The following is a 15,475-nucleotide window of genomic DNA, read 5'->3' as shown; positions in this document are numbered from 1 at the left end:
GGTTGCGTCACATATTCGTACCAACATGTATTTAGCGATATTTTTCTCATATTACTAGGTTGCATCGCTTTTAACAGTGAAACGATTGACTGTGGTACTAAATTGAACTGATTTTGGACTGTAACCTTATAAAAGTTATAAGTGAGACAAGTGGACTCCAAGAAATAACATTCTTCTTATGTTGAAATGATTGCCGAAACTCAGCGATTGCGCTGGGCGCTGTGGTAGCTCTTCAATTAAAAATTAAGATAAAAAAGTCATTTCTTACTGCGGGACCAATCCTAGTCGTTATCGCGCGCTGAAGAAATTGCCACAGTTTCAAAAACTATATTTCATTGACTTTCTAACGGTGTCAGTCCGTTTGAGTTACAACGGTTGGGTCACATCTTCGTACCAACATGTATTTAGAGATATTTTTTTTATATTACTTGGTTGCATCTCTTTTAACAATAAAAAGATTGACTGTGGGACTTAATTGAACAAACTTTGGACTGTGACCTAATAAATTTGATAAATGAGAAAATTGGACTCCAAGAAATAACATTCTTCTCAATTTGACATGATTGCCGGAACTCAGCGATTACACTGGGCGCTGTGGTAGCGCTTCATTTAAAAAGTAAGCTAAAAAAAGTCATTTTTTTCTGTGGGACCAATCCTAGGCGTTAGCGCGCGCTGAAGAAACAGCGATAGTTTCAAAAACTACATTTCATTGACTTTCTAACGGTATCAATCCACTTCAGTTACAACGGTTGCGTCACATATTCGTACCAACATGTATTTAGCGATATTTTTCTCATATTACTAGGTTGCATCGCTTTTAACAGTGAAACGATTGACTGTGGTACTAAATTGAACTGATTTTGGACTGTAACCTTATAAAAGTTATAAGTGAGACAAGTGGACTCCAAGAAATAACATTCTTCTTATGTTGAAATGATTGCCGAAACTCAGCGATTGCGCTGGGCGCTGTGGTAGCTCTTCAATTAAAAATTAAGATAAAAAAGTCATTCTGTACTGCGGGACCAATCGTAGCCGTTAGCGCAAGTTGAAAAAATAGAGACAGTTTCAAAAACTACATTTCCGTGACTTTCTAACGGAGTAAGTCCGTTTGAGTTACAACGGTTGGGTCACATATTCGTACCAACATGTCTTTAGCGATATTTTTCTGATATTACTAGGTTGCATCGCTTTTAACTATAAAGCGATTGACTGTGGGACTTAATTTAACTAACTATGGACTGTGACCTGATAAATGTGATAAAGGAGACAATTGGACTCCAAGAAATAACATTTTTCTTAATTTGACATGATTGCTGAAACTCAGCGATTACACTGGGCGCTGTGGTACCGCTTCATTTAAGAATTAAGATAAAAAAGTCATTTTTTTACTGTGGGACCAATCCTAGCCGTTATCGCGCGCTGAAGAAATAGCAACCGTTTCAAAAACTATATTTTATTGACTTTCTAACGGTATCAATCCACTTCAGTTACAACGGTTGCGTCACATATTCGTACCAACATGTATTTAGCGATATTTTTCTCATATTACTAGGTTGCATCGCTTTTAACAGTGAAACGATTGACTGTGGTACTAAATTGAACTGATTTTGGACTGTAACCTTATAAAAGTTATAAGTGAGACAAGTGGACTCCAAGAAATAACATTCTTCTTAAATTGACATGATTGCCGAAACTCAGCGATTTCACTGGGCGCTGTGTTACCGCTTCATTTAAGAATTAAGATAAAAAGTCATTTTTTTACTGTGGGACCAATCCTAGCCGTTATCGCCCGATGAAGAAATAACAACAGTTTCAAAAACTACATTTCATTTTACTATCTAACGGTGTTAGTCCGTTTGAGTTACAACGTTTGGGTCACATACTCGTACCAACATGTATTTAGCGTTTTTTTTCTGGTATTACTAGGTTGCATCGCTTTCAAAAATGAAACGATTGACTGCGGGACTTAATAGAACTAAATTTGGACTGTGACCTGATAAATGTGATAAATGAGACAATTGGACTCCAAGAAATAACATTCTTCTTAATTTAAAATGATTGCCAAAACTCAGCGATTGCACTGGCCGCTGTGGTAGCGCTTCATTTGAGAATTAAGCTAAAAAAAGTCATTTTTTACTGTGGGACAAATCCTTGTCGTTAGCGCGCGCTGAAGAAACAGCGATAGTTTTAAAAACTACATTTCATTGACTTTCTAACGGTGTCACTCCGTTTGAGTTACAGCGGTTGGGTCACATATTCGTACCAACATGTATTTAGCGTTATTTTTCTGATATTACTAGGTTGCATCGCTTTTAACAGTGAAACGATTGACTGTGCGACTTAATTGAACTAACTTTGAACTGTGACCTGATAAATGTGATAAATGAGACAATTGGACTCCAAGAAACAACATTCCTCTTAATTTGACGTGATTGCCGGAACTCAGCAATTACTCTGGGCGCTGTGGTAGCGCTTCATTTTAAAGTTTAGGTAAATAAGTCAATCTTTACTGTGGGACCAATCCTAGCCGTTATCGTGCGCTGAAGAAATAGCAACCGTTTCAAAAACTATATTTCATTGAATTTCTAACGGTATCAATCCACTTCAGTTACAACGGTTGCGTCACATATTCGTACCAACATGTATTTAGCAATATTTTTCTCATATTACTAGGTTGCATCGCTTTTAACAGTGAAACGATTGACTGTGCGACTTAATTGAACTAACTTTGAACTGTGACCTGATAAATGTGATAAATGAGACAATTGGACTCCAAGAAACAACATTCCTCTTAATTTGACGTGATTGCCGGAACTCAGCAATTACTCTGGGCGCTGTGGTAGCGCTTCATTTTAAAGTTTAGGTAAATAAGTCAATCTTTACTGTGGGACCAATCCTAGCCGTTATCGTGCGCTGAAGAAATAGCGACAGTTTCAAAAACTACATTTCATTGACTTTCTAACGGTATCAATCCACTTCAGTTACAACGGTTGCGTCACATATTCGTACCAACATGTATTTAGCGATATTTTTCTCATATTACTAGGTTGCATCGCTTTTAACAGTGAAACGATTGACTGTGGTACTAAATTGAAATGATTTTGGACTGTAACCTTATAAAAGTTATAAGTGAGACAAGTGGACTCCAAGAAATAACATTCTTCTTATGTTGAAATGATTGCCGAAACTCAGCGGTTTCACTGGGCGCTGTGGTACCGCTTCATTTAAGAATTAAGATAAAAAGTCATTTTTTTACTGTGGGACCAATCCTAGCCGTTATCGCCCGATGAAGAAAGAACAACAGTTTCAAAAACTACATTTCATTTTACTTTCTAACGGTGTTAGTCCGTTTGAGTTACAACGTTTGGGTCACATACTCGTACCACCATGTATTTAGCGTTATTTTTCTAGGATTACTAGGTTGCATCGCTTGCAACAATGAAACGATTGACTGGGGGACTTAATAGAACTAAATTTGGACTGTGACCTGATAAATGCGATAAATGAGACAATTGGACTCCAAGAAATAACATTCTTCTTAATTTGACATGACTGCCGAAACTCAGCGATTACACTGGGCGCTGTGGTACCGCTTCATTTAATAATTAAGAAAATAAAAAAGTCAATTTTTTACTGTGGGACCAATCCTAGCCGTTATCGCGCGCTGAAGAAATAACAACAGTTTCAAAAACTACATTTCATTGACTTTCTAACGGTGTCAGTCCGTTTGAGTTACAACGTTTGGGTCACATACTCGTACCAACATGTATTTAGCGGTATTTTTCTGATATTACTAGGTTGCAATTACTGTGGGACTTAATTGAACTAACTTTGGACTGTGACCTGATAAATGTAATAAGTAAGACAAGTGGACTCCAAGAAATAGCATTCTTCTTGATTTAAAATGATTGCCGAAACTCAGCGATTACACTGGGCGCTGTGGTAGCGCTTCATTTAAAAAGTAAGCTAAAAAAAGTCATTTTTTTCTGTGGGACCAATCCTAGGCGTTAGCGCGCGCTGATGAAACAGCGATAGTTTCAAAAACTACATTTCATTGACTTTCTAACGGTGTTACTCCGTTTGAGTTACAACGGGTGGGTCACATATTCGTACCAACATGTGTTTAGCGTTATTTTTCTGATATTATTAGGTTGCATCGCTTTTAACTATGAAACGATTGACCGTGGGACTTAATTGAACTAACTTTGGACTGTGACCTGATAAATGTGATAAAGGAGACAATTGGACTCCAAAAATTAACATTCTTCTTAATTTGACATGATTGCCGAAACTCAGCGATTACACTGGGCGCTGTGGTACCGCTTCATTTAAGAATTAAGATAAAAAAGTCATTTTTTTACTGTGGGACCAATCCTAGCCGTTATCGCGCTCTTAAGAAATAGCAACAGTTTCAAAAACTATATTTCATTGACTTTCTAACGGTATCAATCCACTTCAGTTACAACGGTTGCGTCACATATTCGTACCAACATGTATTTAGCAATATTTTTCTCACATTACTTGGTTGCATCGCTTTAAACAATGAAACGATTGACTGCGGGACTTAATAGAACTAACTTTGGACTGTGACCTGATCATTGTGATAAATGAGACAATTGGACTCCAAGAAATAACATCCTTCTTAATTTGACATGATTGCCGAAACTCAGCGATTTTACTGGGCGCTGTGGTACCGCTTCATTTAAGAATTAAGATAAAAAGTCATTTTTTTACTGTGGGACCAATCCTAGCCGTTATCGCCCGATGAAGAAAGCACAACAGTTTCAAAAACTACCTTTCATTTTACTTTCTAACGGTGTTAGTCCGTTTGAGTTACAACGTTTGGGTCACATACTCGTACCACCATGTATTTAGCGTTATTTTTCTAGGATTACTAGGTTTCATCGCTTTCAACAATGAAACGATTGACTGGGGGACTTAATAGAACTAAATTTGGACTGTGACCTGATAAATGCGATAAATGAGACAATTGGACTCCAAGAAATAACATTCTTCTTAATTTGACATGACTGCCGAAACTCAGCGATTACACTGGGCGCTGTGGTGCCGCTTCATTTAATAATTAAGATAATAAAAAAGTCAATTTTTTACTGTGGGACCAATCCTAGCCGTTATCACGCGCTGAAGAAATAACAACAGTTTCAAAAACTACATTTCATTGACTTTCTAACGGTGTCAGTCCGTTTGAGTTACAACGTTTGGGTCACATACTCGTACCAACATGTATTTAGCGGTATTTTTCTGATATTACTAGGTTGCATTTACTGTGGGACTTAATTAAACTAACTTTGGACTGTGACCTGATAAATGTAATAAGTAAGACAAGTGGACTCCAAGAAATAGCATTCTTCTTGATTTAAAATGATTGCCGAAACTCAGCGATTACACTGGGCGCTGTGGTAGCGCTTCATTTAAAAAGTAAGCTAAAAAAAGTCATTTTTTTCTGTGGGACCAATCCTAGGCGTTAGCGCGCGCTGATGAAACAGCGATAGTTTCAAAAACTACATTTCATTGACTTTCTAACGGTGTTACTCCGTTTGAGTTACAACGGGTGGGTCACATATTCGTACCAACATGTGTTTAGCGTTATTTTTCTGATATTATTAGGTTGCATCGCTTTTAACTATGAAACGATTGACCGTGGGACTTAATTGAACTAACTTTGGACTGTGACCTGATAAATGTGATAAAGGAGACAATTGGACTCCAAAAATTAACATTCTTCTTAATTTGACATGATTGCCGAAACTCAGCGATTACACTGGGCGCTGTGGTACCGCTTCATTTAAGAATTAAGATAAAAAAGTCATTTTTTTACTGTGGGACCAATCCTAGCCGTTATCGCGCTCTTAAGAAATAGCAACAGTTTCAAAAACTATATTTCATTGACTTTCTAACGGTATCAATCCACTTCAGTTACAACGGTTGCGTCACATATTCGTACCAACATGTATTTAGCAATATTTTTCTCACATTACTTGGTTGCATCGCTTTAAACAATGAAACGATTGACTGCGGGACTTAATAGAACTAACTTTGGACTGTGACCTGATCATTGTGATAAATGAGACAATTGGACTCCAAGAAATAACATCCTTCTTAATTTGACATGATTGCCGAAACTAAGCGATTTTACTGGGCGCTGTGGTACCGCTTCATTTAAGAATTAAGATAAAAAGTCATTTTTTTACTGTGGGACCAATCCTAGCCGTTATCGCCCGATGAAGAAAGCACAACAGTTTCAAAAACTACCTTTCATTTTACTTTCTAACGGTGTTAGTCCGTTTGAGTTACAACGTTTGGGTCACATACTCGTACCACCATGTATTTAGCGTTATTTTTCTAGGATTACTAGGTTTCATCGCTTTCAACAATGAAACGATTGACTGGGGGACTTAATAGAACTAAATTTGGACTGTGACCTGATAAATGCGATAAATGAGACAATTGGACTCCAAGAAATAACATTCTTCTTAATTTGACATGACTGCCGAAACTCAGCGATTACACTGGGCGCTGTGGTGCCGCTTCATTTAATAATTAAGATAATAAAAAAGTCAATTTTTTACTGTGGGACCAATCCTAGCCGTTATCACGCGCTGAAGAAATAACAACAGTTTCAAAAACTACATTTCATTGACTTTCTAACGGTGTCAGTCCGTTTGAGTTACAACGTTTGGGTCACATACTCGTACCAACATGTATTTAGCGGTATTTTTCTGATATTACTAGGTTGCATTTACTGTGGGACTTAATTAAACTAACTTTGGACTGTGACCTGATAAATGTAATAAGTAAGACAAGTGGACTCCAAGAAATAGCATTCTTCTTGATTTAAAATGATTGCCGAAACTCAGCGATTACACTGGGCGCTGTGGTAGCGCTTCATTTAAGAATTAAGATAAAAAGTCATTTTTTTACTGTGGGACCAATCCTAGCCGTTATCGCCCGATGAAGAAAGCACAACAGTTTCAAAAACTACCTTTCATTTTACTTTCTAACGGTGTTAGTCCGTTTGAGTTACAACGTTTGGGTCACATACTCGTACCACCATGTATTTAGCGTTATTTTTCTAGGATTACTAGGTTTCATCGCTTTCAACAATGAAACGATTGTCTGGGGGACTTAATAGAACTAAATTTGGACTGTGACCTGATAAATGCGATAAATGAGACAATTGGACTCCAAGAAATAACATTCTTCTTAATTTGACATGACTGCCGAAACTCAGCGATTACACTGGGCGCTGTGGTACCGCTTCATTTAATAATTAAGATAATAAAAAAGTCAATTTTTTACTGTGGGACCAATCCTAGCCGTTATCGCGCGCTGAAGAAATAACAACAGTTTCAAAAACTACATTTCATTGACTTTCTAACGGTGTCAGTCCGTTTGAGTTACAACGTTTGGGTCACATACTCGTACCAACATGTATTTAGCGGTATTTTTCTGATATTACTAGGTTGCATTTACTGTGGGACTTAATTAAACTAACTTTGGACTGTGACCTGATAAATGTAATAAGTAAGACAAGTGGACTCCAAGAAATAGCATTCTTCTTGATTTAAAATGATTGCCGAAACTCAGCGATTACACTGGGCGCTGTGGTAGCGCTTCATTTAAAAAGTAAGCTAAAAAAAGTCATTTTTTTCTGTGGGACCAATCCTAGGCGTTAGCGCGCGCTGAAGAAACAGCGATAGTTTCAAAAACTACATTTCATTGACTTTCTAACGGTGTTACTCCGTTTGAGTTACAACTGGTGGGTCACATATTCGTACCAACATGTGTTTAGCGTTATTTTTCTGATATTACTAGGTTGCATCGCTTTTAACTATGAAACGATTGACCGTGGGACTTAATTGAACTAACTTTGGACTGTGACCTGATAAATGTGATAAAGGAGACAATTGGACTCCAAAAAATAACATTCTTCTTAATTTGACATGATTGCCGAAACTCAGCGATTACACTGGGCGCTGTGGTACCGCTTCATTTAAGAATTAAGATAAAAAAGTCATTTTTTTACTGTGGGACCAATCCTAGCCGTTATCGCGCTCTTAAGAAATAGCAACAGTTTCAAAAACTATATTTCATTGACTTTCTAACGGTATCAATCCACTTCAGTTACAACGGTTGCGTCACATATTCGTACCAACATGTATTTAGCAATATTTTTCTCACATTACTTGGTTGCATCGCTTTTAACAGTGAAAATATTGACTGTGCCACTTAATTGAACTAACTTTGGACTGTGACCTGATAAATGTGATAAATGAGACAATTGGACTCCAAGAAACAACATTCTTCTTAGTTTGACATGATTGCCGAAACTCAGCGATTCCACTGGGCGCTGTGGTACCGCTTCATTTAAGAATTAAGATAAAAAAGTCATTTTTTTACTGTGGGACCAAATCCTAGCCGTTATCGCCCGATGAAGAAATAACAACAGTTTCAAAAACTACATTTCATTGACTTTCTAACGGTGTCAGTCCGTTTGAGTTACAACGTTTGGGTCACATACTCGTACCAACATGTATTTAGCGGTATTTTTCTGATATTACTAGGTTGCATCGCTTTAAACAATGAAACGATTGACTGCGGGACTTAATAGAACTAACTTTGGACTGTGACCTGATAAATGTGATAAATGAGACAATTGGACTCCAAGAAACAACATTCTTCTTAATTTGACATGATTGCCGAAACTCAGCGATTCCACTGGGCGCTGTGGTACCGCTTCATTTAAGAATTAAGATAAAAAAGTCATTTTTTTACTGTGGGACCAAATCCTAGCCGTTATCGCCCGATGAAGAAATAACAACAGTTTCAAAAACTACATTTCATTGACTTTCTAACGGTGTCAGTCCGTTTGAGTTACAACGTTTGGGTCACATACTCGTACCAACATGTATTTAGCGGTATTTTTCGGATATTACTAGGTTGCATCGCTTTAAACAATGAAACGATTGACTGCGGGACTTAATAGAACTAACTTTGGACTGTGACCTGATCGTTGTGATAAATGAGACAATTGGACTCCAAGAAATAACATTCTTCTTAATTTGACATGATTGCCGAAACTCAGCGATTACAGTGGGCGCTGTGGTACCGCTTCATTTAAGAATTAAGATAATAAAAAAGTCATATTTTTACTGTGGGACCAATCCTAGCCGTTATCGCGCGCTGAAGAAATAGCAACAGTTTCAAAAACTACATTTCATTGACTTTCTAACGGTGTCAGTCCGTTTGAGTTACAACGGTTTGGTCTCATATTCGTACCAAAATGTATTTAGCGATATTTGTTTTGACATTACTAGGTTGCATCGCTTTTAACAATGAAACCAATGACTGTGGGACTTAATTGAACTAACTTTGGACTGTGACCTGATAAATGTGATAAATGAGACAATTGGACTCCAAGAAATAACATTCTTCTTAATTTGACATGATTGCCGAACTTCAGCGTTTACACTGGGCGCTGTGGTAGCACTTCATTTAAAAATTTAGATTTTTAAGTCATTCATTACTGTGGGACCAATCCTATCTGTTATCGCGCGCTGTAGAAATATCGACAGTTTCAAAAACTATATTTCATTGACTTTCTAACGGTGTCAGTCCGTTTGAATTAGAACGGTTGGGTCACATATTCGTACGAACATGTATTTAGCGATATTTGTTTTGATATTACTAGGTTGCATCGCTTTTAACAATGAAACGAATGACTGTGGGACTTAATTGAACTAACTTTGGGCTGTGACTTGATAAATGTGATAAATGAGACAATTGGACTCCAAGAAATAACATTCTTCTTAATTTGACATGATTGCTGAACTGTAGCGATTACACTGTACGCTGGTTTAGCGCTTCATTTAAAAATTTAGATAAATAAGTCATTCTTTACTGTGGGACCAATCCTATCTGTTATCGCGCGCTGAAGAAATATCGACAGTTTCAAAAACTACATTTCATTGACTTTCTAACGGTGTCAGTCCGTTTGAGTTAGAACGGTTGGGTCACATATTCGTACCAACATGTATTTAGCGACATTTTTTTTAATATTACTAGGTTGCATCGCTTTTAACAATTAAACGAATAACTATGGGACTTAATTGAACTAACCTTGGACTGTGACCTGATAAATGTGATAAATGAGACAATTGGACTCCAAGAAATAACATTCTTCTCAATTTGACATGATTGCCGGAACTTAGCGATTACAGTGGGCGCTGTGGAAGCGCTTCATTTAAAAATTTAGATTAATAAGTCATTTTTTACTGTGGGACCAATCCTAGCCGTTATCCCGCGCTGAAGAAATAGCGACAGTTTCAAAAACTACATCTTATTGACTTTTTATTGGAGTCAGTCCGTTTTAGTTACAACGGTTGGGTCAAATATTCGTACCAACATGTATTTAGCGATATTTGTTTTGATATTACTAGGTTGCATCGCTTTTAACAATGAAACGACTGACTGTGGGACTTAATTGAACTAACTTTGGACTGTGACCTGATAAATGTGATAAATGAGATAATTGGACTGCAAGAAATAACATTCTTCTTAATTTGACATGATTGCCGAACTTCAGCGAATACACTGGGCGCTGTGGTAGCACTTCATTTAAAAATTTAGATTAATAAGTCATTTTTTACTGTGGGACCAATCCTATCTGTTATTGCGCGCTGAAGAAATATTGATAGTTTCAAAAACTACATTTTATTGACTTTCTAACTGTGTCAGTCCGTTTGAGTTGCAATGGTTGGGTCACATATTCGTACCAACATGTATTTAGCGATATTTGTTTTGATATTACTAGGTTGCATCGCTTTTAACAATGAAACGACTGACTGTGGGACTTAATTGAACTAACTTTGGACTGTGACCTGATAAATGTGATAAATGAGATAATTGGACTGCAAGAAATAACATTCTTCTTAATTTGATATGATTGCCGGAACTCAGCGTTTACACTGGGCCCTGTGGTAGCGCTTCTTTTAGAAATTTACATTAATAAGTCAATTTTACTGTGGGACCAATCCCAGCCGTTATTGCGCGCTGAAGAAATAGCGACAGTTTCAAAAACTACATTTGATTAACTTTTTAATGGTGTCAGTTCGTTTGAGTTACAACGGTTGGGTCAAATATTCGTACCAACATGTATTTAGCGATCTTTTTTTTGATATTACTAGGTTGCATCGCTTTTAACAATGAAACGATTGACTGTGGGACTTAATTGAACTAACTTTGGACTGTGAACTAATAAATGTGATAAATGAAAAAATTTGACTCCAAGAAAAAACATTCTTCTCAATTTGGCATGATTGCCGGAACTCAGCGATAACACTGGGCGCTGTGGTAGCACTTCATTTAAAAATTTAGATTAATAAGTCATTTTTTACAGTGGGACCAATCCTAGCCGTTATTGCGCGCTGCAGAAATATAGACAGTTTCAAAAACTACATTTCATTGACTTTCTATCGGTGTCAGTCCGTTTGAGATACAACGGTTGGGTCACATATTCGTACCAACATGTATTTAGCGATATTTGTTTTGATATTACTAGGTTGCATCGCTTTTAACAATGAAACCAATGACTGTGGGACTTAATTGAACTAACTTTGGACTGTGACCTGATAAATGTGATAAATGAGACAATTTGACTCCAAGAATTAACATTCTTCTTAATTTGACATGATTACCGAACTTCAGCGTTTACACTGGGCGCTGTGGTAGCACTTCATTTAAAAATTTAGATTTATAAGTCATTCTTTACTGTGGGACCAATCCTATCTGTTATCGCGCGCTGTAGAAATATCGACAGTTTCAAAAACTATATTTCATTGACTTTCTAACGGTGTCAGTCCGTTTGAGTTAGAACGGTTGGGTCACATATTTGTACGAACATGTATTTAGCGATATTTGTTTTGATATTACTAGGTTGCATCGCTTTTAACAATGAAACGAATAACTGTGGGACTTAATTGAACTAACTTTGGACTGTGACTTGATAAATGTGATAAATGAGACAATTGGACTCCAAGAAATAACATTCTTCTTAATTTGACATGATTGCTGAACTTTAGCGATTACACTGTACGCTGGTTTAGCGCTTCATTTAAAAATTTAGATTAATAAGTCATTTTTTACTGTGGGACCAATCCTATCTGTTATCGCGCGGTGAAGAAATATCGACAGTTTCAAAAACTACATTTCATTGACTTTCTAACGGTGTCAGTCCGTTTGAGTTACAACGGTTGGGTCACATATTCGTACCAACATGTATTTAGCGATATTTGTTTTGATATTACTAGGTTGCATCGTTTTTAACAATGAAACCAATGACTGTGGGACTTAATTGAACTAACTTTGGACAGTGACCTGATAAATGTGATAAATGAGACAATTGGACTCCAAGAAATAACATCCTTCTTAATTTGACATGATTGCCGAACTTCAGCAATTACACTGGGCGCTGTGGTAGCACTTCATCTAAAAATTTAGATTTATAAGTCATTCTTTACTGTGAGACCAATCCTATCTGTTATCGCGCGCTGTAGAAATAGCGACAGTTTCAATAACTACATTTCATTGACTTTCTAACGGTGTTAGTCCGTTTGAGTTAGAACGGTTGGGTCACATATTCGTACCAACATGTATTTAGCGATTTTTTTTTTGATATTACTAGGTTGCATCGTTTTTAACAATGAAACCAATGACTGTGGGACTTAATTGAACTAACTTTGGACAGTGACCTGATAAATGTGATAAATGAGACAATTGGACTCCAAGAAATAACATCCTTCTTAATTTGACATGATTGCCAAACTTCAGCAATTACACTGGGCGCTGTGGTAGCACTTCATCTAAAAATTTAGATTTATAAGTCATTCTTTACTGTGAGACCAATCCTATCTGTTATCGCGCGCTGTAGAAATAGCGACAGTTTCAATAACTACATTTCATTGACTTTCTAACGGTGTTAGTCCGTTTGAGTTAGAACGGTTGGGTCACATATTCGTACCAACATGTATTTAGCGATATTTGTTTTGATATTACTAGGTTGCATCGCTTTTAACAATGAAACGAATGACTGTGGGACTTAATTGAACTAACTTTGGACTGTGACCTGATAAATGTGATAAATGAGACAATTGGACTCCAAGAAATAACATTCTTCTTAATTTGACATGATTGCCGAACTTCAGCGATTACACTGTACGCTGGTTTAGCGCTTCATTTAAAAATTTAGATAAATAAGTCATTCTTTACTGTGGGACCAATCCTATCTGTTATCGCGCGCTGAAGAAATATCGACAGTTTCAAAAACTACATTTCATTGACTTTCTAGCGGTGTCAGTCCGTTTGAGTTAGAACGGTTGGGTCACATATTCGTACCAACATGTATTTAGCGACATTTTTTTTGATATTACTAGGTTGCATCTCTTTTAACAATAAAACGAATGACTATGGGACTTAATTGAACTAACCTTGGACTGTGACCTGATAAATGTGATAAATGAGACAATTGGACTCCAAGATATAACATTCTTCTTAATTTGACATGATTGCCGAACTTCAGCGATTACACTGGGCGCTGTGGTAGCGCCTCATTTAAGAATTAAGCTAAAAAAAGTCATTTTTTTACTGTGGGACCAATCCTAGCCGTTATTGCGCGCTGAAGAAATAGCTACAGTTTGAAAAACTACATTTGATTGATTTCTTAATGGTGTCAGTCCGTTTGAGTTACAACGGTTGGGTCAAATATTCGTACCAACATGTATTTAGCGATTTTTTTTTTGATATTACTAGGTTGCATCGCTTTTAACAATGAAACAATTGACTGTGGGACTTAATTGAACTAACTTTGGACTGTGACCTAATAAATGTGATAAATGAGAAAATTTGACTCCAAGAAATAACATTCTTCTCAATTTGGCATGATTGCCGGAACTCAGCGATTACACTGGGCGCTGTGGTAGCGCCTCATTTAAGAATTAAGATAAAAAAGTCATTTTTTTACTGTGGGACCAATCCTGGCCGTTAACGCGCGCTGAAGAAATAGCAACAGTTTCAAAAACTACATTTCATTGACTTTCTAACGGTGTCACTCCGTTTGGGTTACAACCGGTGTGTCACATATTCGTACCAATATGTATTTAGTGATATTTTTTTGATATTACTAGGTTGCATCGCTTTTAACAATGAAACGATTGACTGTGGGACTTAATTGAACTAACTTTGGACTGTGACCTGATAAATGTGATAAATGAGACAATTGGACTCCAAGAAATAACATTCTTCTTAATTTGACATGATTGCCGGAACTTAATGTTTACACTGGGCGCTGTGGTAGCGTTTCTTTTAGAAATTTACGTTAATAAGTCATTTTTTACTGTGGGACCAATCCTAGCCGTTATTGCGCGCTGAAGAAATAGCGACAGTTTCAAAAACTACATTTGATTGACTTTTTAATGGTGTCATTCCGTTTGAGTTACAACGGTTGGGTCAAATATTCGTACCAACATGTATTTAGCGATCTTTTTCTTGTTATTACTGGGTTGCATCGCTTTTAACAATGAAACGATTGACTGTGGCACTTAATTGAACTAACTTTTTACTGTGACCTAATAAATGTGATAAATGAGACAATTGGACTCCAAGAAGTAACATTCTTCTTAATTTGACATGATTGCCGAACTTCAGCGATTACACTGTACGCTGGTTTAGCGCTTTATTTAAAAATTTAGATAAATAACTCATTCTTTACTGTGGGACCAATCCTATCTGTTATCGCGCGCTGAAGAAATATCGACAGTTTCAAAAACTACATTTCATTGACTTTCTGACGGTGTCAGTCCGTTTGAGTTAGAACGGTTGGGTCACATATTCATACCAACATGTATTTAGCGGTATTTTTCTGATATTACAAGGTTGCATCGCTTTTAACAATGAAACGAATGACTGTGGGAATTAATTGAACTAACTTTGGACTGTGACCTGATAAATGTGATAAATGAGACAACTGGACTCCAAGAAGTAACATTCTTCTTAATTTGATATGATTGCCGCACTTCAGCGATTACACTGTACGCTGGTTTAGCGCTTTATTTAAAAATTTAGATAAATAAGTCATTCTTTACTGTGGGACCAATCCTATCTGTTATCGCGCGCTGAAGAAATATCGACAGTTTCAAAAACTACATTTCATTGACTTTCTGACGGTGTCAGTCCGTTTGAGTTAGAACGGTTGGGTCACATATTCGTACCAACATGTATTTAGCGGTATTTTTCTGATATTACTAGGTTGCATCGCTTTAAACAATGAAACGATTGACTGTGGGACTTAATTGAACTAACTTTAGACTGTGACCTGATAAATGTGATAAATGAGACAATTGGACTCCAAGAAATAACATTCTTCTTAATTTGACATGATTGCCGAAACTCAGCGATTACA

The sequence above is a fragment of the Hydractinia symbiolongicarpus genome, chromosome 7 (genome assembly GCF_029227915.1).
Source record: "Hydractinia symbiolongicarpus strain clone_291-10 chromosome 7, HSymV2.1, whole genome shotgun sequence".
NCBI lineage: Eukaryota > Metazoa > Cnidaria > Hydrozoa > Anthoathecata > Hydractiniidae > Hydractinia > Hydractinia symbiolongicarpus.
This window is presented reverse-complemented; position numbering follows the sequence as displayed.